Raw genomic sequence first — 26,291 nt, 5'->3', positions numbered from 1 at the left:
CCATTTCTTCTAAGGGATTCTTGCTCACAGTCATTGATATAATGGTCATCTGAGTTAAATTCACCCATTCCAGTCCATTTAGGAATCAGTTCACTGATTCCTAAAACGTCGATGTTCACTCTTGCCATCTCCTGTTTGACCACTTCCAATTTGCCTTAATTCATGGACCTAACATTCCAGGTTCCTATGCAATATTGCTCTTTATAACATCGGACTTTGCTTCTATCATCAGTCACATCCACAACTGGGTGTTGTTTTTGCTTTGGTTCTGTCTCTTCATTCTTTCTGGAGTTATTTCTTCACTGATCTCCAGTAGTATTTGGGCATCTACTGACCTGGGGAGTTCATCTTGCAGTGTCCTATCTTTTTGCCTTTTCATACCGTTCCTGGGGTTCTCAAGGCAAGAAAACTGAAGTGGTTTTCCATTCCCTTCTCCAGTGGAGTGGACCACATTTTGTCAGATCTCTCCACCATGACCCATCTGTCTTGGGTGACCCTACATGGCATGGCTCATAGTTTCACTGAGTTAGACAAGGCTGCGGTCCATGTGATCAGATTGGTTAGTTTTCTGTGATTGCGGTTTTATTCTGTCTGCCCTCTCATAGAGAAGGATAAGAGGCTTATGGAAGCTTCCTGATGAGAGAGACTGAATGAGGGTGAAACTGGGTCTTGTTCTCATGGATGGCTCCATATTCAGTAAATCTGTAATCCAATTTTCTGTTGATGGGTGGAGCTGTGTTCCCTCCCTGCTGTTTACCTGGGGCCAAACTATGGTGGAGGTAATGAAGTTAATGGGACCGCCTTCAAAAGATCCCATGCATGTACTGCTACACCCACTGCCCCCAACCTTGCAGCAGGCCACAACCGACCCACGCCTCTCCTGGAGAATCCTGGACACTTCCAGGCAAGTCTGGGTCAGTCTCTTGTGGGGTCGCTGCTCCTTTCTCCTGGGTCCTGGTGCACACAAGGTTCTGTTTGTGCCCTTCAAGAATTTATTTCCCAGTCTTGTGTAAGTTCTGGCAGCTCTATGGTGGGGTTAATGGTGACCTCCTCCAAGAGGGTTTATGCCATACCCAAGTCTGCTTCACCCAGGGTCCCTGTCTCTGTGGCAGTCCACTGCTGACCCGTACCTCCACAGGAGATGCTCAACATAGCTCTGTCTCTGTAGGGTCCCTGGGTCCTGGTGCACACAAGGTTTGTCTGAGCCCTCTGAGCATCTCTAGAGGGAATGGGATTTGATTCTAAATGCGAATTCACCCCTCCTACCATCTTTCTGGGGCTTCCCCTTTGCCCTGGGTCATGGGGTACCTCCTTACAGCCACTTAAGCGCTGCACAGCTGCACTCCAGCACCTATCCTCTTACTGGGGTTTCTCTGACCTGGGACATGGGGTACCTCCTCATAAGCATGAGGAGATATAAGCATGAGCAATGGCAAAAGGATTCAGCAATTTTTGCATACAAATAAGATGTCTACGAACTGTCTGTCATTTCTGTTGCTGCTAAGGCTGACTTGCTGCTTTAGCTGTGGAAGTTGTGGAAAGGTGCCGGCATGGCCAGTGGAATATAGTCATTGGATTAATATGAAGATGATTCTGGATCAACTTTTCACAAGGGGTCATGATCTGACTGTTTTGACATCTTCAGTTTCTATTCTTATTGATCCCAACAAACCATCTGCTATTAAGTTTGAGGCTTTCTTTAGCTAACGATGATTATAAAAATTTTATCAAGCATTTTGTCAAGATGTGTGGATGAGTGTGTCAAAACACTCATTTTGGACACATTTCTCAATGCTAAAAAATGCAATTTTGGAATATTTTGATACTACTATGAAGTTTTGAGAAGATGTTGTTTCAAACAAGAAACTTATGACAAAGCTACAGGAATCAAGGTTCAAGGTCGTTCTTGCAGATGCCATTGGACTTGTGGTGAGTTGCTGGCTGAGATACTTAAAATACCTTTAATGTACAGTCTGTTTCACCCTGGTTATTCAATTGAAAAATATAGTGGAAAAATTCCATTCCCACCATCCTAGATACCTGTTATTATGTCAGAACTAAATGACCATATGACATTCATGGAAAGGCTAAAAAATATGATATATGTACTTTATTTTGACTTCTGTTTCCAGGCACTTAATGCAAACAAATGGAATCTGTTTTACAGCGAAGTGCTTAGGTAAGTTATCTTTTAGTTTTTAGGATGAGCCCTAACTTTTTGCCTCAGAAAGTGTGTTTGTATAAAGTTCCAAGAATTTTTCTCCTATAAGTGTAAAGATGAAGTGAAAATATAAAATAATCCACTGATCTCATAAATAATACAGAAACACTTAAATTATACGGCAAAGTAGAACCAGAGATCAAATTGCCAACATCTGTTGGGTCATCAAAAAAGCAAGAGAGTTCCAGAAAAATATCTGCTTCTGCTTTATCGACTATACCAAAGCCTTTGACTGTGGATGACCACAAACTGGAAAATTCTTAAAGAGATGGGAATACCAGACCACCTTACCTGCCTCCTGAGAAACTTGTATGCATGTCAAGAAGCAATAGTTAGAAGTGGATATGGAACAACAGACTAGTTCCAAATAAGGAAAGGAGTACATCAAAGTTGTATATTTTCACCCTGCTTATTTAGAAGGACTGATGTTGAAGCTGAAACTCCAATATTTTGGCCACCTGATGCAAAGAGCTGACTTATTTGAAAAGACCTTGGTGTCGGGAAAGATTTAAGGCAGGAGGAGAAGGGGACGACAGAGGATGAAATGGTTAGATGACATCACTGACTCAATGGACATGAGTTTGGGTAAACTCAGGGAGTTGGTGATGGGCAGGGAGGCCAGGTGTGCTGCAGTTCATGGAGTCGCAAAGAGTCGGACACGACTGAGCAACTGAACTGAACTGAACTATTGAACTTATATGCAGAGTACATCATGAGAAATGCCAGGCTGGATAAAGTACAAGCTGGAATCAAGATTGCTGGGGGAAATATCAATAACCTCAGATATTTGGATGACATCACCCTTATGGCAGAAAGTGAAGAACTAAACAGCCTCTTGATGAAAGTGAAAGAGGAGAGTGAAAAAGTTGGCTTAAACCTCAACATTCAGAAAACTAAGATCATGGCATCCGGTCCCATCACTTCATGGCAAATAGATGGGGAAACAGTGGAAACAATGAAGACTTCATTTTCTTGGGCTCCAACATCACTGTACATGGTGACTGCATTCATGAAATTAAAAGACGCTTGCTCCTTAAAAGAAAAGTTATGACCTAGACAGCATATTGTAAAGCAGAGACAACTTTGCCAACAAAGGTTCATCTAGTCAAAGCTATGGTTTTTCCAGTAGTCATGTATGGATGTGAGAGTTGGACTCTGAGCACTGAAGAATTAATAATTTGAATTGTGGTCTTGGAGAAAACTCTTGAGAGTCCCTTGGATAGCAAGGAGATATAACCAGTCAGTTCTAAAGGAAATCAGTTCTGAATATTCATTGGAAGGACTGATGCTGAAGCTGAAACTCCAATACTTTGGCCACCTGATGCGAAGAGCTGACTCATTTGAAAAGACCCTGATGCTGAGAGAGATTGAAGGTGGGAAGAGAAGGGGATGACAGGATGAGATGGTTGGATGGCATCACTGACTCAATGGACATGAATTTTAGTAAGCTCTGGGAGTTGGTGATGGACAGGGAGACCTGGCATGCTGCAGTCCATGGGGTCACAAAGAGTTAAACACAACTGAGAAACTGAACTGAACTGAACTGATAGTAGAACCCTGTGGACCATCACTAACACAGAACATTTCAGGAAGTAACAAGCTACAGACTGAAGAACTTGGAAATTCTCCAAGCAATTATATATCCAACTTACTAAATTTTTTTTTAACTTAAAAAAAATCACTGGAAACTCCATAAAATTTCTTGATAGATGAAGTCACTTAAATTGAGAAATGACACACATATTTGGAGCACTAGTATCTAGATAGGATTTAGAAATTCTTCCTATTTGGTTATCTCAGTTTCTATACTGTATTATTCGTGTCCAGGCCAGAGTACTGGAGTGGGTAGCCTTTCCCTTCTCCAGGGGATCTTCCCAACCCAGGGATAGAACCTAGGTCTCCCGCATTGCAGGTGGATTCTTTACCAGCTGAACAATAAGGGAAGCCCATATTATATTATAATATAATATTATTCTATTGTTATATTATTATATTATAGGGTTTCCCAAGTGGCTTGGTGGTAAAGAATCTGCCTGCCAATGCAGGAGATGCAAGAGACCCAGGTTTGATCCCTGGGTTGGGAAGATTCCCTGGAGGAGGACGCAGCAACCCACTCTATTATTCTTGCCTGCAGAATCCCATGGACAGAGGAGCCTGGCAGGCTACAGTCCATGGGATCTCAAAGAGCTGGACATGACTGAGAGACTGAACACACATGTGTATTACATTATACCCGTATCTAATGGCTTTATCAAAGAACAGACACTTTCAAACATCTTTGGCTGTATCATTCTAAGCTCCTTTCTAAAAATTACTTAAAATATTCACATGGTAGCATTCTCATTTTGTCTAATCTTCCTTCTTGCTTTTGTTTTTGTTTTTCCTTTCAAGAAGACCCACTACATTATCAGAGACAATGGGGAAAGGTGAGATGTGGCTCATTTGAACCTACTGTGATTTTGAATTCCCTTGCCTTCTGCTACCAAATTTTGAATTTGTTGGAGGCCTCCACTGCAAAGCTGCCAAACCCCTGCCTAATGTGGCATATTCCTATTTGCTTTGTTTTGTTTACTTTGCATTTTCAATAAGTCTGTTTGCTTTATTTAGAATATTTGATTTCAATGAGCAAGATATAGAAAGCTTACAAAAGTGATCTGCCAACTGAAAACTCATTTATTTCTATGCAAACACAGTATCTGGATTTTACTATCATTAAAGAGTAAACTGGGAAGGAGGGTATCCTGGAGAAATGAGAAACTCATGAGACTTTGAGAATATGTTGATCAAATCATGAATTCATTATTGAACACATAATAAAGCATCAGACATTCATTCAAAAAATTATAATGGTGACTAGCATATTCCAGAAATAAGTGCTATAATGCAGAGATATGGTGTAGGCACAGTTTCTGCCACCTGATACTTTATGTAAGATAGAATGGGAAAGTAAAGTCATTCAGTCATGTCCGACTCTTTGCAACCCTGTGGACTGTAGCCTACCAGGCTCCTCTGTCCATGGGACCAGGCATGAATACTGGAGTGGGTTGTCGTTTCCTTCTCCAGGGGATCTTCTCGACCCAGGGATCGAACCCAGGTCTCCCGCATTGCAGGCAGACACTTTATTCTCTGAGTCACCAGGGAAGTAAAAGAATAACAGCACACAAAAATTGTGTTAAAATTATTATAAGAAGAAAAGACCACAACACTAAGGAAATATCCAGGGTGAATCATAGAAATTATCTCTGAGGCACTGTTATTAAGGTGAGATCTGAAGGATATTTAGGAATAAACAGAAGGGATAGGGCATGTGCGGAGGAAGACAGGAAAGAAAAACTGGTGGAGTAGTAATGAGGTTAATAGTTATTCAACAATATAAATGTATGAAATGTATGACCTAACAATTTTTGCAACAAAACCCAACATTTCTCACCTTCACACCAGCGTTTAAACCATTCCTCATTAAAAACTCCAGGGTTTTACATCTTACAACATAAAAGGGAGAATTTATTCTCATTTATTCTAATGACCAGGTGTTTTCTGCCTATACTAAGCTTAAAGAAAACATCAGAAAAGCTCCCTTAAAAGAATGTAGGTCTTAACATCATAGCTGCCTGATAGAATTTACACTGCATACATCAGAACCATAAATTCTGTACATGTGAAGAGGACCAAATAATTATTCATACATGAATCTGAAAATTGCCCATATTTTCAAATTATAAAAATTCTCTTTGGTTTAGGATGACAGTCCATGTGAAGGAAAGCAAGAATTTAATCTGTGAACTATTTTGTGATCTCTCAAGAAATTCTTCTTGTCTCTTATTGGTGGAAAAATGAAACATCTTTTTCAAAGGTAAAACACAATATCACTTTTGATTACAAAAGCTTGGGTTATCTCTGTTAACTTTCAGAGTGTCCAAAAGCTGAGATAAGATTAGTGAAAGTTCTGTGCTACCTAACTCCATTTTTTAAAAGATTTCCCCATTCTCATTTCAGAAAAGTGACAATGTTAATAGGAGAAGAGATTAGCAGGAGAAGAATAAGGTAAAAGAGAAAGATGAATAGCAGTAAATCACAATAATTAGTAATAATATGTATTTTTATTAGGTTGGAGAAACAAGATTTGAATCCAAGTCATTGACTGTGAAAGTTTTATTATACAGAGAAACTGTTCTTTCAAACTACCACCTTTTCCATTAACTATTAGGTTTTCAGAAAATTTCTGTACATTTTGAAGGAACAAGATGTTTGGCAAAATGTGTCCAGAATCTTAAAAATGCTTATAGCCTTTGGTTTCACAAAATACTCCTATGAAATGATACAGAAAAAAATAATCAAGATGTGCAAAAACAATATTATGGGCAGTAATTCATAAGAGTTAACACAGGAAGCAATATAAATATCCAATATTAAGCAATGATTAAACAATGTATCAATGTGCACATTACACCATTATAATTGAACTATCAAAGAATACTTCATTACCCTAAATCATCTACATATGAGACTTATTTGGAAACAAGTAGAAAATAACAAACATAATAAGATCATAATTTTTTGTAGGATAAAAAAGAATATGTTAGATTACAATTTTCAAAATATATGTCATAATGTATATTTAATTATAGAAGTAGATAAAAGATTAGAATGAATGTACAAATTCTAGCATAATCTTGTCAAAGTTCATCCATGTTATCAAATATGACAGAATTCCTTTCCCATGGATGCATATATTCTATGTCTGTGCCTCTGTGTGCGTGTGTGTGTGTGTGTGTGTGTGTGTGCGCGCACATGTGTGTATCAGATCTTCTTCATGCATTCACCAAGTGATCGGCACTTTGGTTTTTTCCCTTCGGTTCAGTAGAGTTCAGTCACTCAGTAGTGTCCAATTCTTTGCAACCCCATGGACTGCAGCATGCCAGGCCTCCCTGTCCATCACCAACTCCCAGAGTTTATTCAAACTCATATCCATTGAGTCGGTGACGCCATCCAACAGTCTCATCCTCTGTTGTCCCCTAATCCTCCCGCCTTCAATCTTTCTGAGCCTCAGGGTCTTTTCCAATGAGTCAGTTCTTCAAATCAGGTAGCTGAAGTTCACAGTTTCAGCTTCAACATCAGACCTGCCAATGAACATTCAGGACTGTTTTCCTTTAGGATGGACTGGTTGGATCTCCTTGTAGTCCATGGGACTCTCAAGAGTCTTCACCAACACCACAGTTCAAAAGCATCAATTCTTCGGCACTCAGCTTTCTTTCCAGTCCAACTCTCAATTCATACATGACTACTGGAAAAAGCATAGCCTTAACTAGACAGACCTTTGTTGGCAAAGTAATGTCTCTGCTCTTTAATATGCTGTCTAGGTTGGTCATAACTTTTCTTCCAAGGAGTAAGCATCTTTTAATTTCATGGTTGTAGTCACCATCTACAGTGATTTTGGAGCCCAAAAGAATAAAGTCTGTCACTGGTTCCACTGTTTCTCCATCTATTTGCCATGAAGTGATGGGACCGGATGCCATGATCTGATTTTTCTGAATGTTGAGCTTTAAGCCAACTTTTTCACTCCCCTCTTTCACTTTCATCAAAAGGCTCTGTAGATCTTCACTTTCTGCCATAAGGGTGGTGTCATCTGCATATCTGACGTTATTGATATTTCTCCTGGCAATCTTGATTCCAGCTTGTGCTTCATCCAGCCCAGGGTTTCTCATGATGTACTCGGCACGTAGGTTAAATAAGCAGGGTGACAATATACAGCCTTGACGTACTCCTTTTCCCATTTGGAACCAGTCTGTTGTTCCATGTACAGTTCTAACTGTTGCTTCTTGACCTGAATACAGATTTCTCAAGAGGCAGGTCAGGTGGTCTGGTATTCCCATCTTTCTCAGAATTTCCCACAGTTTTTTTGTGATCCACACAGTCAAAGGTTTTGGCATAGTCAATAAAGCAGAAACAGATGTTTTCCTGCAGCTCTCTTGCTTTTTCCATGATCCAGAGGATGTTGGCCATTTGATCTCTGGTTCTCTGACTTTTCTGAAACAAGCTTGAACATCTGGAAGTTCACGGTTCACCTACTGTTGAAGCCTGGCTTGGAGAATTTTGAGCATTATTTTACTAGCGTGTGAGATGAGTGCAATTGTGCGGTAGTTTAAGCATTCTTTTGCATTGCCTTTCTTAGGGATTGGAATGAAAACTGACCTTTTCCAGTCCTATGGCCACTGCTGAGTTTTCTAAATTTGCTGGCATATTGAGTGCAGCACTTTCACAGCATCATCTTTTAGGATTTGAAATAGCTCATCTGGAATTCCATCACTTCCACTAGCTTTGTTCATAGTGATGTTTCCTGAACGCCACCTGACTTCGCATTCCAGGAAGTCTGGTTCTAGGTGAGTGATCAACACCATTGTGATTATCTGTGTTGTGAAGATCTTTTTGTACAGTTCTTTTGTGTACTCTTGCCACCACTTCTTAATATCTTCTGCTTCTGTTAGGTCCATACCATTTCTGTCCTTTATTGAGCCCATCTTTGCATGAAATATTCCCTTGCTATCTCTAATTTTCTTGAAGAGATCTCTAGTCTTTCCCATTCTATTGTTTTCCTCTATTTCTTTGCACTGATCACTAAGGAAGGCTTGCTTATCTCTCCTTGCTCTTCTTTGGAACTCTGCATTCAAATGGGTATATCTTTATTTTTTTCCTTTGCTTTTTACTTCTCTTCTTTTCACAGCTATTTGTAAGGCCTACTCAGACAGCCATTTTGCTTTTTCATTATAAGGGACTGGAATTTTCCCCTTGGCTCCATGAATAAGTTCAGTTCAGTTCACTCGCTCAGTCCTGTCCGATTCTTTGCGACCCCATGAATCACAGCACACCAGGCCTTCCTGTCCATCACCATCTCCCGGAGTTCACTCAGACTCGCGTCCATCGAGTCCGTGGTGCCATCCAGCCATCTCATCCTGGGTCGTCCCCTTCTCCTCCTGCCCCCAATCCCTCCCAGCATCAGAGTCTTTTCCAATGAGTCAACTCTTCGCATGAGGTGGCCAAAGTACTGGAGCTTCATCTTTAGCATCATTCCTTCCAAAGAAATCCCAAGGCTGATCTCCTTCAGAATGGACTGGTTGGATCTCCTTGCAGTCCAAGGGACTCTCAGGAGTCTTCTCCAACACCACAGTTCAAACGCATCAATTCTTCGGCACTCAGCCTTCTTCACAGTCCAACTCTCACATCCATACATAACCACAGGAAAAACCAGAGCCTTGACTAGAAGGACCTTAGTCGGCAAAGTAATGTCTCTGCTTTTGAATATGCTCTCTAGGTTGGTCATAACTTTTCTTCCAAGGAGTAAGCATCGTTTAATTTCATGGCTGCAGTCACCATCTGCAGTGATTTTGGAGCCCTCAGAAATAAAGTCTGACACTGTTTCCACTGTTTCCCATCTATTTCCCATGAAGTGATGGGACCGGATGCCAAGATCTTCGTTTTCTGAATGTTGAGCTTTAAGCCAACTTTTTCGCTCTCCTCTTTCACTTTCATCAAGAGTCTTTTTAGCTCCTCTTCACTTTCTACCATAAGGGTGGTGTCATCTGCATATCTGCATATCTGAGGTTATTGATATTTCTCGATTCCAGCTTGTGCTTCCTCCAGCCCAGCATTTCTCATGATGTATGTACTCTGTATAGAAGTTAAATAAGCAAGGTGACCATATACAGCCTTGACATACTCCTTTTCCTATTTGCAACCAGTCTGTTGTTCCATGTCCTGTTCTAACTGTTGCTTCCTGACCTGCATACAGATTTCTCAAGAGCCAGGTCAGGTGGTCTGGTATTCCCATCTCTTTCAGAATTTTCCACAGCTTATTGTGATCCACACAGTCAAAGGCTTTGGCATAGTCAATAAAGCAGAGATAGATGTTTTTTCTGGAATTCTCTTGCTTTTTCCATGATCTAGCGGATGTTGGCAATTTGATCTCTGGTTCCTCTGCCTTTTCTAAAACCAGCTGTAACAAATATTTCTTTACCACACTGCTTTTGTTTTCTTCAGGTATATACCCAGAAGTGAAATTTCTGGGTCACATAATAGACCTCTTTCTAATTTTGTAGAAAACTACATTTTGTTTTCCACAGACACTCAACCAATTTACATTTCCTTTTCTCCACAGTCTCATCAACACATATCGTTTATATTCTTAATGGTAGACTTTCTAACAGGTGTGAGATGGTATCTCATTGAGGTTTTTATTTCCATTGCCCTGAGTATCAACGATGGTAAACATCTTTTCAGATACCTGCTGGCCATTTGGGTACCTTTGGAAAAATGTCTATCTTGTCTATCTGCCAATTGCAATTAATTTTTTGATTATTGAGATGTATGAGTTATATATAATATATATATGATGTTAATGCCTCTTTTTATGTGTGGTTTGCAATATTTTTCTCCTATACTGTAGGTTGCATTTTTATCTGACTGTTTCTTTTGCTGTGCAGAAACTTTTAAGTTTGATTTAGTCCCAATTAGTTAATTTCTTTTTCTTTTGTTGTGATTTTGGTGTCATATCCAAAAAAAAAAAGAAAACAAAAATAGGAGCTTCTTTGAGGAATGTTATTATTTTTGGTCATATTAAACCATTGATCCATTTTCAAATAATTTTTGTGAGTGGTGTAAGTTAGGGGTCTTATTTCATTCTTTTTCTTAATTTTTTTTTTTTGCATGTGTTAATCTAGTTTCCTCAGAAGAGAAAGAAGAGACTATTCTTTCAAGATTGGATGTTCTTGCATTCATTGTGAATATTAGTTGACTGTACATGCAATGATTTAATTCTGGATCCTGTATTCTGTTTCATTGTCTTATGTTTCTATTTTTAGGCCAATACATTATTGTCTTAAATACTGTAATTTGCAGTATAATTTGAAATTGAGAGGCGTGTTATCTTTGGCTTTGGAGAGTGTGGACATTTTAACTATTAATTCTTCTGATCCATGAACACAAGATATCTTTCCATTTCTTTGTGTTTTATTCTATTTCTTTCAACAAAGTCTTGTAGTTATCATTGTACAGATCTTTCACTTCATTGGTTAAATTAATTTATAGTTATTTTCTTATTATTGATGCTATTGTGAATGGGATAGTTTTTTTTTCAGATGTTTCATTGTTTAGTTCAGTTCAGTTCAGTCACTCAGTCATGTCCGACTCTTTGTGACCCCATGAATCACAGCACACCAGGCCTCCCTGTCCATCACCATCTCCCAGAGTTCACCCAGACTCACCTCCATCGAGGCAGTGATGCCATCCAACCACCTCATCCTCGGTCGCCCCCCTCTCCTGCCCCCAATTGCTCCTAGCATCAGAGTCTTTTCCAATGAGTCAACTCTTCGCATGAGGTGGCCAAAGTACTGGAGCTTCAGCTTTAACATCATTCCTTCCAAAGAAATCCCAGGGCTGATCTCCTTCAGAATGGACTGGTTGGATCTCCTTGCAGTCCAAGGGACTCTCAAGAGTCTTCTCCAACACCACAGTTCAAACGCATCAATTCTTCGGTGCTCAGCCTTCTTCACAGTCCAACTCTCACATCCATACATGACCACAGGGAAAACCAGAGCCTTGACAAGACAGACCTTAGTCGGCAAAGTAATGTCTCTTCTTTTGAATATACTGTCTAGGTTGATCATAACTTTTCTTCCAAGGAGTAAGCGTCTTAATTTCATGGCTGCAATCACCATCTGCAGTGATTTTGAAGCCCCTCCAAAAAAAGTCTGACACTATTTCCACTGTTTCCCATCTATTTCCCATGAAGTGATGGGACCAGATATCAGGATCTTCATTTTCTGAATGTTGAGCTTTAGGCCAACTTTTTCACTCTCCTCTTTCACTTTCATCAAGAGTCTTTTTAGTTTCTCTTCACTTTCTGCCATAAAGGTGGTGTCTTCTGCATATCTGAGGTTATTGATATTTCTCCTGGCAATCTTGATTCCAGCTTGTGTTTCTTCCAGTCCAGTGTTTCTCATGATGTACTCTGCATAGAAGTTAAATAAGCAGGGTGACAATATACAGCCTTGACGTACTCCTTTTCCTATTTGGAACCAGTTTGTTGTTCCATGTCCTGTTCTAACTGTTGCTTCCTGACCTGCATACAGATTTCTCAAGAGCCAGGTCAGGTGGTCTGGTATTCCCATCTCTTGAAGAATTTTCCACAGCTTATTGTGATCCACACAGTCAAAAGCTTTGACATAGTCAATAAAATAGAAATAGATGTTTTTCTGGAACTGTCTTGCTTTTCCATGATCCAGCAGATGTTGGCAATTTGATCTCTGGTTCCTCTGCCTTTTCTAAAACCAGTTTGAACATCAGGAATTTCACGGTTCATGTATTGCTGAAGCCTGGCTTGGAGAATTTTGAGCATTATTTACTAGCATGTGAGATGAGTGCAATTGTGCAGTAGTTCGAGCATTCTTTGGCACTGCCTTTCTTTGGAATTGGAATGAAAACTGACCTTTTCCAGTCCTGTGGCCACTGCTGAGTTTTCCAAATGTGCTGGCATATTGAGTGCAGCACTTTCACAGCATCATCTTTCAGGATTTGAAATAGCTCAACTGAAATTCCATCACCTCCACTAGCTTTGTTCGTAGCGATGCTTTCCAAGGCCCACTTGACTTCACATTCCAGGATGTCTGGCTCTAGATTAGTGATCACACCATCATGATTATCTGGGTCGTGAAGATCTTTTTTGTACAGTTCTTCTGTGTATTCTTGCCACCTCTTCTTAATATCTTCTGCTTCTGTTAGGTCCATACCATTTCTGTCCTTTGTTGAGCCCATCTTGGCATGAAATGTTCCCTTGGTATCTCTAAGTTTCTTGAAGAGATCTCTAGTCTTTCCCATTGTGTTCTTTTCCTCTATTTCTTTGCATTGATGGCTGAAGAAGGCTTTCTTATCTCTTCTTGCTATTCTTTGGAACTCTGCGTTCAGATGCTTGTATCTTTCCTTTTCTCCTTTGCTTTTTGCCCCTCTTCTTTTCATAGCTATTTGTAAGGCCTCCCCAGACAGCCATTTTGCTTTTTTGCATTTTCTTTTCCATGGGGATGGTCTTGATCCCTGTCTCCTGTACAATGTCACGAACCTCATTCCATAGTTCATCAGGCACTCTATCTATCAGATCTAGGCCCTTAAATCTATTTCTCACTTCCACTGTATAATCATAAGGGATTTGATTTAGGTCATACCTGAATGGTCTAGCGGTTTTCCCTACTTTCTTCAATTTGAGTCTGAATTTGGTAATAAGGAGTTCATGATCTGAGCCACAGTCAGCTCCTTGTCTTGTTTTTGTTGACTGTATAGAGCTTCTAGTATACAGAAATACAACTGATTTCTGTATGTTGATTTTATATCTTGCTACTGCTGCTGCTGCTAAATGGCTTCAGTCATGTCCAACTCTCTGCGACTCCATAGACAGCAGCCCATCAGGCTCCCTCGTCCCTGGGATTCTCCCGGCATGAATACTGGAGTGGGTTGCCGTTTCCTTCTCCAGTGCATGAAAGTGAAAAGTGAAAGGGAAGTTACTCAGTCGTGTCCGACTTTTAGTGACCGCATGGACTGCAGCCTACCAGGCTCCTCTGTCCATGGGATTTTCCAGGCAAGAGTACTGGAGTGGGGTGCCATTGCCTTCTCCATATATCTTGCAACTTTACTTAATTTGTTGATTAGTTCAGTTTTATGGTTGACTGTCTGGGATTTTCTATACAAAAAAAATTTGTCATCTGCAAAAGTGATAATTTCTATTATTCCTTTTTGATTTGGATCCTTTGATTCTTTTGTCTTACCTCGTTGTTCTAGCCAGAACTTCTAGGTTAAACTGACTAAGTGTGGGAGTGGCCCTCCTTGTCTTATTCCTGATCTTAGATAAAAACCTTTAACTTTTCACCATTGTGTATAATGTTACCTTTGGATTTGTCATATATGGCTGTTATTACTGAGGTATGTTCTTTCTATATCCAGTATGTTGAGGGTTTTTAATCATAAAAGGATTTTTTTGTCTTGTCAAATGCATTTTCTGCATCTACTGAGATGATCAATTTATTTTGTCTTGTATTCTATTGGTATAAAGTATTGTGTTTGATTTTGGTATGTTGAACCATCCTTTCATCTCAGGGATAAATCTGTCTTAGTCATGCTATATGGTCCTCTTAATGTATTCTTGAGTTTGGTTTGCTATTTGGATGAGAATTTTTGCATGTATATTCATCCTGGATATTGTCTTATGGTTTTTTATTGTAATGTTCCTATTTATTTTGTATCAGGATAATGCTGTCCCACTGGGGAGCAGATGCTCTCTGGGGTACCCATTGAGATGATAGCAAGAGTCCTTCACAGCAGTTGCACATAGCACAGCCTACTGTGACATTGATCATACAATATGAGCTCAGGGCAAAGGGTGTAATATGTAAACAAACCCAGCAATATGGTCACCGAAATATGTAATCACATAGGCATATCTCTGGGTCATATATAAATAGGACTCAAAGGATTGCTTTACAGAACTTCCAAACCATAATACCAGACTCTTCAATGTCAGTGATTAGTAATTTAGATAGAGTATTTTAGAAATTCTGAAAGTTTAAAGTAAGGCATAAAAATTACAGAGCTGACCAACTGATAAAATCATTTATATTATAATTCTTTCTTAGTGCTCATAGTCAGAGAAGTGAAATAGTAATGAATAAGCTAAAATAATTCCCTAGAAAGTCTGACTGGAGTAAACAGATAATGTAGTAGAACTACAACAATAAAGAATTAAAGGTGACTTAAGATCCTGTGGTCATCCCTCCTGCTAAGAATCTATGTTAGTAATTGATTACATTACTGATAAAGAGTCTAAGCATAATCATGTTATCAAGATTATATTATCCCCTCATTACTATGTGTACTGGCTCTATCTCATTTCTTGCTTACACACACACACACACACACACACACATACACAAACACACACACATACACAGACATTCCCACAAATATACCTGATTGAAAAAACTGTCCTCAAATCACACATATCCTTCTCAAGGACCTAAGGAGTGAAGTCTTAAAAGACAGCTATTACTGAAGATAATTTGGATATTCTTCAAAAATTTGAAAATATAATCATAGTCCAGAAATTCCTCTTCTGGGCATGTATCCAAAAGAATTGATATTAGAATCCCAAGATCTATTTGCACACCACATTCACGAAAGCACTATTCACAAGAGCCAAGAGGCTGAAGGAACCAAAGTGTCCATCAACACATAATCCACAAACAAAATGTGATATCTACAAACAATGAAATATTACTCAGGTTTTAAAAGATTTGACATTTGTCACAATGAAGAATCTTACATGAGTGAAATAAGTAAATCACACACAAAAAAACAAATACTGCAAAATTCAACTGATATGAGGTATCCAGACTAGTCAAATTTGTAGAAACATAAGAGAAGAATGAAGGTTGCCAGGGGCTGGGGGAAGAGGAAAATGGAGTTTCTTAATGGACATAGACTAACTACCACTTTCGCCAGATGAGAAAGTTCTGGAGATTGGTTGCAGAATATGAATATACTTTACTAAGCTATACACTTAGGAGTAGTTAACGTGGCAAGCTTTATGTTTTATGTATTTTACCACAATATTTTGAAAAACAGCCACAATTATAATAATTCCTCAAAATATCAGATTTTCTCTTTAACTGTTTGCAGTCATTCTTCAACAAATGTTTGCTACGCTGTTGCTCTTTTGTAATGGAGAAACTGCTTTTTTTCACAGGAAATGGAAGAGCTTGTGCAGAGCTCTGGAGAAAATGCTATTGTGGTGTTTTCTTTGGGGTCAATTGTCACTAATATGTCAGAAGAAAGAGCTAATATTATTGCATCAGCCCTTGCCCAGATTCCACAAAAGATATGCACAGTAACTTAATAGTGGACAGTTATTAATATTTAATAAGTTGGTTACACTCTATAAAAGGTCAGATTTTAGACATCTTCTGTAATAAAGGTAAACCATTTTAATACCTTCAGCTTATCTCAAATATTCATGTGGTTGCTATTGCTTAGTAACTAAGTTGTATCTGACTCTTTTGTGGCCCCATGGACCGTAGCCTGCCAGGCTTCTCTGTTTGTGGGATTTCCCAGGCAAGAATACTGAAGTGGACTGCCATTTTCTTCTTCAGAGGATCTTCCCAACCGAGGGACTGAACTGTGTCTCCTGCATTGCAAGCGGATTCTTTACCATTGAGCCAGCATGGAAGCCCCTCAGATAAAAACCAAAATATACACAGCAGGTGCTAAAGTAGCACAGGTGTCTTTGATTGATGAGAATTTTGAAGTAATATTGTGATAAAAAAAGAAGTATATTTAAGAGATGCATTGTGATGTCTGATATTATGATAGTAGTGTGGGCAGGTACAGAAATTGCCAAATTATGCCTGTCATTTACCCTTTACCTTCAAGGATTCCTGAGGATACAGTAAACATACAGATGTTCTCAGGAGTTAAATTTTAACAGTAAACATCAGTCAGTTCAGTCGCTCACTCATGTCTCTTTGCGACCCCATGAACTGCAGCATGCCAGGCCTCCCTGTCCATCACCAACTCCCAGAGTCCACCCAAACCCATGTCCATTGAGTCAGTGATGCCATCCAACCGTCTCATCCTCTGTCGTCCCCTTCTCCTCCTGTCTTCAATATTTCCCAACACCAGGGTCTTTTCAAATGAGTCAGCTCTTTGTATCAGATGGCCAAAATATTGGAGTTTCAGCTTCAACATCAATCCTTCCAATGAACACCAGGATTGATCTCCTTTAGGATGGACTGGCTGGATCTCCTTGCAGTCCAAGGGACTCTCAAGAGTCTTCTCCAACACCTCAGTTCAAAAGCATCAATTCTTCAGCACTCATCTCTCTTTATAGTCCAACTCTCACATCCATACATGACTACTGGAAAACCATAGCCTTAACTAGACAGACCTTTTTTGACAAAGTAATGTCTCTGCTTTTTAATATGCTGTCTTGGACTGTGGAATGAAGCAGGGCAAAGACTAATAGAGTTTTGCCAAGAAAATGCACTGGTCATAGCAAACACTCTCTTCCAACAACGCAAGAGAAGACTCTACACATGGACATCACCAGATGGTCAACACCGAAATCAGACTGATTATATTCTTTGCAGCCAAAGATGGAGACGCTCTATATAGATATAGTCAACAAAAACAAGACCAGGAGCTGACTGTGGCTCAGATCATGAACTCCTTATTACCAAATTCAGACTCAAATTGAAGAAAGTAGGAAAACCGCTAGACCATTCAGGTATGACCTAAATCAAATCCCTTATGATTATACAGTGGAAGTGAGAAATAGATTTAAGGGACTAGATCTGATAGATAGAGTGCCTGATGAACTATGGAATGAGGTTCGTGACATTGTACAGGAGACAGGGATCAAGACCATCCCCATGGAAAAGAAACGTAAAAAAGCAAAATGGCTGTCTGGGGAGGCCTTACAAATAGCTATGAAAAGAAGAGGGGCAAAAAGCAAAGGAGAAAAGGAAAGATACAAGCATCTGAACGCAGAGTTCCAAAGAATAGCAAGAAGAGATAAGAAAGCCTTCTTCAGCCATCAATGCAAAGAAATAGAGGAAAAGAACACAATGGGAAAGACTAGAGATCTCTTCAAGAAACTTAGAGATACCAAGGGAACATTTCATGCCAAGATGGGCTCAATAAAGGACAGAAATGGTATGGACCTAAGAAGATATTAAGAAGAGGTGGCAAGAATACACAGAAGAACTGTACAAAAGAGATCTTCACGACCCAGATAATCATGATGGTGTGATCACTAATCTAGAGCCAGACATCCTGGAATGTGAAGTCAAGTGGGCCTTGGAAAGCATCGCTACGAACAAAGCTAGTGGAGGTGATGGAATTTCAGTTGAGCTATTTCAAATCCTGAAAGATGATGCTGTGAAAGTGCTGCACTCAATATGCCAGCACATTTGGAAAACTCAGCAGTGGCCACAGGACTGGAAAAGGTCAGTTTTCATTCCAATTCCAAAGAAAGGCAGTGCCAAAGAATGCTCGAACTACTGCACAATTGCACTCATCTCACATGCTAGTAAAGTAATGCTCAAAATTCTCCAAGCCAGGCTTCAGCAATACATGAACCATGAACTTCCTGATGTTCAAACTGGTTTTAAAAAAGGCAGAGGAACCAGAGATCAAATTGCCAACATCTGCTGGATCATGGAAAAGCAAGAGAGTTCCAGAAAAACATCTGTTTCTGCTTTATTGACTATGTCAAAGCTTTTGACTGTGTGGATCACAATAAGCTGTGGAAAATTCTGAAAGAGATGGGAATACCAGACCACCTGACCTGCTTCTTGAGAAATCTGTATGCAGGTCAGGAAGCAACAGTTAGAACAGGACACGGAACAAAAACTGGTTCCAAATAGGAAAAGGAGTACGTCAAGGCTGTATATTGTCACCCTGCTTATTTAACTTCTATGCAGAGTACATCATGAGAAACGCTGGACTGGAAGAAACACAAGCTGGAATCAAGATTGCCAGGAGAAATATCAATAACCTCAGATATGCAGAAGACACCACCTTTATGGCAGAAAGTGAAGAGGAGCTAAAAGCCTCTTGATGAAAGTGAAGGAGGAGAGTGAAAAAGTTGGCTTAAAGCTCAACATTCAGAAAACGAAGATCATGGCATCCAGTCTCATCACTTCATGGGAAATAGATGGGGAAACAGTGGAAATGGTGTCAGACTTTATTTTTGGGGGCTCCAAAATCACTGCAGATGGTGACTGCAGCCATGAAATTAAAAGACACTTACTCCTTGGAAGAAAAGTTATGACCAACCTAGACAGTATATTCAAAAGCAGAGACATTACTTTGCCGACTAAGGTCCTTCTAGTCAAGGCTATGGTTTTCCTGTGGTCATGTATGGATGTGAGAGTTGGACTGTGAAGAAGGCTGAGCACTGAAGAATTGGTGCTTTTGAACTGTGGTGTTGGAGAAGACTCTTGAGAGTCCCTTGGACTGCAAGGAGATCCAACCAGTCCATTCTGAAGAAGATCAGCCCTGGGATTTCTTTGGAAGGAATGATGTTAAAGCTGAAGCTCCAGTACTTTGGCCACCTCATGCGAAGAGTTGACTCATTGGAAAAGACTCTGATGCTGGGAGGGGTTGGGGGCAGGAGGAGAAGGGGAAGACAGAGGATGAGATGCCTGGATGCCATCACAGACTCGATGGACGTGAGTCTGGGTGAACTCCGGGGATGGTGACGGACAGGGAGGCCTGGCGTGCTGCGATTCATGAGGTCGCGAAGAGTCGGACACGACTGAGCGACTGAACGGAATTGAACTGAACTAGGTTAGTCATAACTTTCCTTCCAAGGAGTAAGCGTGTTTTAATTTCATGTCTGGAATCACCATCTGCAGTGATTTTGGAGCCCAGAAAAATAAAGTCAGCCACTGTTTCTCCATCTATTTGCCATGAAGTGATGGGACCGGATGCCATGATCTTAGTTTTCTGAATGTTGAGCTTTAAGCCAACTTTCTCACTCTGCTCTTTCACATTCATCAAGGGGCTCTTTAGTTCTTCTTCACTTTCTGCCATATGGGTGGTGTCATCTGCTTATCTAAGGTTATTGACATTTCTTCTGGCAATCTTGATTCTAGTTTGTCTTCCTCCAGCCCAGGGTTTCTCACGATGTACTCTGCATATGTTAAGTAAGCAGGGTGACAATATACAGCCTTGACGTACTCCTTTTCCTATTTAGAACCAGTCTGTTGTTCCATGTTCAGTTCTTTTTTTATTTTTTTAAACACTTTTTTAAAATATAAATTTATTTATTTTAATTGAAGGTTAATTACTTTACAGTATTGTATTGGCTTTGCCATACATCAACATGAATCTGCCACAGGTATACACATGTTCCCCATCCTGAACCCCTCTCCCTCCTCCCTCCCTGTACTATCCCTCTGAGTCATCCCAGTACACCAGCCCCCAGCCTCCAGTATCATGCATCGAACCTGGTCCATGTCCAGTTCTTACTGTTGCTTCCTGACCTGCATACAGGTTTCACAAGAGGCAGGTCAGATGGTCTAGTATTCCTATCTCTTTCAGAATATTCCACAGTTTGTTGTAATCCAAACAGTCAAAGGCATTGGCATAGTCAGTAAAGAAGAAATCAATGTTTTTCTGGAACTCTCTTGCTTTTTTGATGATCCAGTAAGCGTAGTAGCACAATAATGTTAATTGTGATAAAATCCGGAAATGTGCCATGCAATTTGTACTTGCCAGGTAATCCTGGCCCCTTTTATTTCCTCTAAATTTTGGTACGCTATTCAGTGTGCTTTTCAGGGAGCTACCTAGATAGAGAAAGGATGGTCAGGGCTCCCCAAACTGCCTCCAGACATCCAACCAGCCACAGTGATTTAGAAAAAGAGAAACATCAGCATCCCTGGTTGACTGGGCCCTGTCAGATCAAAGTGTGAAGAGGGGGTCCTGCCCTTACAATGAACCCTGCCCATTGTTAAGTCTGACTCCTAGTGGACTCTGTTTGTCCTCCAAACTGAGGAAGGAAAAGAGACTGTAAGAAGATGTCAAATATGAGGAAGACTGGCATGCAAAAGATTCAGTTGCCTCCTCCTCCATAAAATATAGTAGTAATCTATTTTCTACCATGTACAATACCCTTGGGTGTTATTTTCTACTATGTAAAATATCATTTTGGAAATTTGTGAACTACTTTTTAGCTTGCCATCTGATTATATAGTCTTCTTCTAAGCACCTATACTAATTTTTTGCTGAGAACTTAGTTATTTTACATTCACATGACAAGTAGAAGTCAAACGCTAGTAAATTAAAGTACAGTTAAAGGAATTTGCTGGGAATCAAAGTTGGTTATCTTATTTTGGTACTGGGCAAGCAAACCACATTAATCAATGCTGTCAATGCTTTGTGCCTCATTGTCAAAATGTTCAGGTTTGATTCGACAAATTTTAGCAACATCATTTTGGAACTTTGTCAACAGCCTTATTGATATTTATAAGTAGTAACATGGTTTTCTTTTCTAAATTCAACAGTTTTGAAACTTATAATAGTGCTAATACTCTGGATTCATGTAAGATACTACCAGTCACCATTTTTGTTGGAAGTAGGGCTTAACAATTTGCAGTCTAAAAGAACTTATACTTCCTAGGCAGCATAAGTTACATTGATTATTGATAAGTTAGAGACTTCCCTATAGCTCAGATGGTAAAGAATCCGCCTGCAATGCAGAAGACCTGGATTCGATCCCTGGGTCAGGAAGATACCCTGGAGAAGAAAATGGCAATCCATTCCAGAATTCTTGCTGGGAGGATCCCATGGACAGAGGAGCCTGGCAGGCTACAGTCCATGGAGTCACAAAGAATTGGACACAATTACATCAATTTGTAAAAATATTTCTCATTGCATGCATGATTGTATGTACTTTCCTTTCTGTAAACAAAAAGACAAAAACTCTAATAAAATAATGAGTTATATTGTGGATATGTTAGCTCCCTTCTATAACAGTCAAAAAGAAATAAACCAGTAACTATTAAATTTGAGAGTTAGTATACGAATAAAGTAAATTGTAAGTTATTAGTAATCTGTGACTGTTTTGCACTAGACTGAAGACCACCTAATGATTTCTCAAATATTTATACTTGTCATTGAAAATCTCATTTGTCTATGCTATTATGTGTGAAAGGTCATGGCCTCATAGAAACAGTAATAAGTACATAAAATGTGGGCATTCCATGTCACATTTCATGATAAAATTTGGTTTTTCCTCCCTCTGCTTGCAGTTCCACTACAATTATGCTTCCTGTTGCCTTGACTCCCTTCTTATCTGAATAAATAGCTTCACTATTTCTTTGCTGCTGCTGCTGCTAAGTCTCTTCAGTCGTGTCCGACTCTGTGCGACCCCATAGACAGCAGCCCAGCAGGTTCCCCCATCCCTGGGATTCTCCAGGCAAGAATACTGGAGTGGGTTGCCATTTCCTTCTCCAATAAGAGAATATATTTCTGACATGCCCTTCCCTGGTTTTTTTGTTCATGTGCTTCCTTTTATCCAGACTGTTCTTTCCATTTGTTCACCTCCCAATCCTGGATTCACTAGTGGAATTAATGTGACAAAGCACTTCTTTCAGGAAGTTTTCACTTACCTCTTCAGCAGACTTAATGGATTCTTGCTGAGTTCTGAAAGCAGTTTAAATGAAGTTTCCCATGTATCATCATCTGTTATCTAAAAGACACTGCTTCTTTCAGTGCCTTATAATGCCCATTTTTCATTTTATTTCTAAGACTTAAAGTTAATAATTCTACTGAAATTCACTCAACCCTAGGCCACCCAAAAACCAAAGCTTTCATAACTCGTGGTGCAACCAACAGCATTTACAAGGTGGTCTACCATGGGATCCCTATGGTGGGCCTTCCTTTGTTTGCTGATCAACATGATAACATCATTCATATGAAGGCCAAGGGAAGAGCCATCAGATTGGACTTGAAAACAATGTTAAGAACAGATTTTCTCAATACTTTGAAGCAAGTCATTAATAATCCTTTTTAAGTATAGTTTTGTTTTTCTAGATACTCTTCCTAGAGAAGTTCTCATATAAAGACAAATGAGACTTCATATAAACACAATGAGGAGTAAGATTGTTCAAAACTTTGAAAACAGTCATCAGTAACCATTTTGAGTGTCATGTTGAGTTTTTTCTCAGTGGTTTTTAGGGAAAATGTTTATCTCAGGTTTAGGGATAGTGGAGCAATTTTGGAAGAGTTGCTCGTTAGAATGAGAGGAATCACTGAAATGGTAACAGAAGGATTAAGAAGAAGCATCCAGAACAGAGTAAGAGTAGGGACTATGAATGTTACAAGATATTCATCTGACAGTTAACACTTTCTTTCAGTGTGTAAACTCCACAAATGTTTTGGAACTCTTCTAAAATGGTTTATTTTCAGGAAACCAGTGTGACATAATCCAGCTCAAATTCCAATTACACTTAATATTTTCCAAATTTTCTATGCTTATATTTTGACCCCATCACTGATAAACAGTAAACAATCAGAACCTTCTAATTTACCCAATTTCAACTATGTAGATACCACTTATAAATATAGGTATATTCTTAGTTCTTTTAGTTGTTATTTAGAAGAATGTAAAATCATAACATAATTGATTTAGAAGATATACATTGGGATATTCCTGTAGAAAAGCCAAATTTTCTAAAACCAGGAATATTTGATTTCCAAATTATTTCAGGATAAGCATCCATTTCAATGATATTATTAATATCATAACTATGATATATATATTTTCCCCTTTTGCTTCATGGTAACTTTGGAAAGAAAACATTTTGAGAATATATTGGTAATAATAGCACAGTGACAGTGGACACTTTTGTTTTAAAAGTAGTAGTATTTTTATTTTAGCACAAATACAGTGAATGAGTACCATAAGAATCACATTTTCTTCTTTTTTGAGCTACAGGCTTCACCTGGTGGTTTTTATGTAAAAGTACATCTCTCTAGTATCTTTATACATTTCTTAATCTTTAGTACTGTAAAGCTGCTGTCCAAAAATGAAAATAATTTATTACCTGATATATACGGAATGTTTATGAAACTCTACAAGGTGTACTAAGTCTTTTTGCACATACTAAGTAACTTTTTCATTATAGTCTTTCCCTAGAGTATAACAAAAATGTGTCTGGATTACTGACCTTTTCTCAAAAACCCAGTGCTCCCCACCTGTTTTGTACAGAACAGGGAGAGAAGTTGCCTCAATAATTATCGCTACACTGCCATGTTGCAGCACTTTGTGATTCAGAGCTCCTGAGTCATATTTCTTTATTCCTCCTTCTTTCTTGACTGTTAGTCCAGCATCATTTCAACTGTAGAAATAAATGTAACTGCAAAGCCTGGAAGTGAAATGTTGAGCCTTCTCCAGATTCTAAAACAACTAGTAATAAAAACAACAATACTAGCAAACATTTGCTGAGAGCTTACTTTATGCTAGGAATGCCTCTAAGAATCAACACATTATTCCTCAAAATAATCAGATAGGTACTATTTCCATTCATTCCATTTAACAATAAAAAAAACTGTGAACTAGGAAGAATGAAAAACAGGCAGCAGAGTCAGAGTCAGAGTCAGAGTCAGGATTCAAACCAAGGCAATTCACTTCCACACTTTTAACTGTTACTTCACTAATAAAAGGTCAATATCGATTTCTGGGCTACTCCTACTCATCCCCGCCTGGATGTGTCTCTGAACCTCATCATAGACATACCAGCTATCTCTGGGTTATGACAGAATTTCAAAACTTATCTATTAAAAATTCTTTACTGGATGATTCAAGTTTTGAACACTCAAATCATGTATTTATTTCTTCTCTTCTCTTTCTTTGCCTTAGGGATTTAACTCATTCAACTCTTTAGACTTTGATATTTCTCCTTCCCCATCTTTTCTCTCTTTCATAGCTTCAAATTCTATTCATTTAACAAATTCTAGCCCATAAGCTCTCTTTAATTGTCCCTAAGGAAAGTGAAGAGGAACTTAAAAGCCTCTTGATGAAAGTAAAAGAGGAGAGTGAAAAGGTTGGCTTAAGGCTCAACATTCAGAAAATGAAGATCATGGCATCCAGTCCCATCACTTCATGGGAAAAGGATGGGGAAACAGTGGAAACAGTGTCAGACTTTATTTTTTGGGGCTCCAAAATCACTGCAGATGGTGACTGCAGCCATGAAATTAAAAGACGTTTACTCCTTGGAAGAAAAGTTATGACCAACCTAGACAGCATATTCAAAAGCAGAGACATTACTTTGCCGACTGAGGTCCGTCTAGTCAAGGCTATGGTTTTTCCAGTGGTCAGGTATAGATGTAAGAGTTGGACTGTGAAGATGGCTGAGCGCCGAAGAATTGATGCTTTTGAACTGTGGTGTTGGAGAAGACTCTTGAGAGTCCCTTAGACTGCAAGGAGATCCACCCAATCCATTCTAAAGGAGATCAGCCCTGGGATTTCTTTGGAGAGAATGATACTAAAGCTGAAACTCCAGTACTTTGGCCACCTCATGCGAAGAGTTGACTCATTGGAAAAGACTCTGATGCTAGGAGGGATTGGGGGCAGGAGGAGAAGGGGACGACAGAGGATGAGATGACTGTATGGCATCATGGACTCGATTGACCTGAGTCTGAGTGAACTCCAGGAGATGGTGATGGACAGGGAGGCCTGGTGTGCTGCAATTCATGGGGTCGCAAAGAGTCAGACACGACTGAGCGACTGAACTGAACTGAACTGAAGGAAAATAATATATTTTCCTTCTTTTATGTGGGATTCATTTATACTAACTGCATGAAAATTTCACAGATTTATCTTTCCTGGTTCGTTGTATAAATTAATGTCTCTCTGGTTTTCCTTTAGGTATACAAAGAATGTGTTGAGGTTATGAACCATTCTACGTGATCAGCCTATGAAGCTCCTGGACTGAGCAGTCTTCTGGATCGAGTTTGTCATGTGCCACAAAGGAGCCCAAGCACCTGTGGCCAGCTGCCTACCTCACCTGCTTCCAGTACCACTCTCTGGATGTGACTGGGTTCCTGCTGGCCTGTATGACAACTGTTATTTTCCTTGCCATAAAAGGTTGCTTGCTTTGCTATCAAAAGTTTGTTAAGACAGGAGAGAAGAAAAAGAGGGAGTAGACTGTGAGATCTCAGGCTAGCAGACATGATAGATAGTGTTATTCCATTTAATTCAACCACTATGGACCAAGCTGTGACGAGATTTTCCTCCATATTTGACAAGAACTGTGTCTTCCTGTTTTACCCAAAATTTTAATCTTGATTGAATATATTGTGTTAGTTAATCCACTCAACTCTAAGGATGAAAATAATCCTGTGTATTTCTTGATAAACACTTAAAATATTCCTCTTGAAATGATCAGTTCTGTTCATCAAAGAAAAATGGTACCTAAAAATATAAGGTGGATTATAGTCAATTTAAAATTCTAATTTCATATATCTTTCA

General features: G+C 39.3%; 1 pseudogene; it reads left to right on the top strand.

Annotated features, from left to right (window-relative positions):
- Positions 1-1,467: 1,467 nt before the first annotated feature.
- LOC101122029 (UDP-glucuronosyltransferase 2B31-like) lies at positions 1,468-25,966 on the top strand (annotated as a pseudogene).
- The last annotated feature ends 325 nt before the right edge of the window (positions 25,967-26,291 follow it).

The sequence above is a fragment of the Ovis aries genome, chromosome 6 (assembly GCF_016772045.2).
Source record: "Ovis aries strain OAR_USU_Benz2616 breed Rambouillet chromosome 6, ARS-UI_Ramb_v3.0, whole genome shotgun sequence".
NCBI lineage: Eukaryota > Metazoa > Chordata > Mammalia > Artiodactyla > Bovidae > Ovis > Ovis aries.
This window is presented reverse-complemented; position numbering and strand designations above follow the sequence as displayed.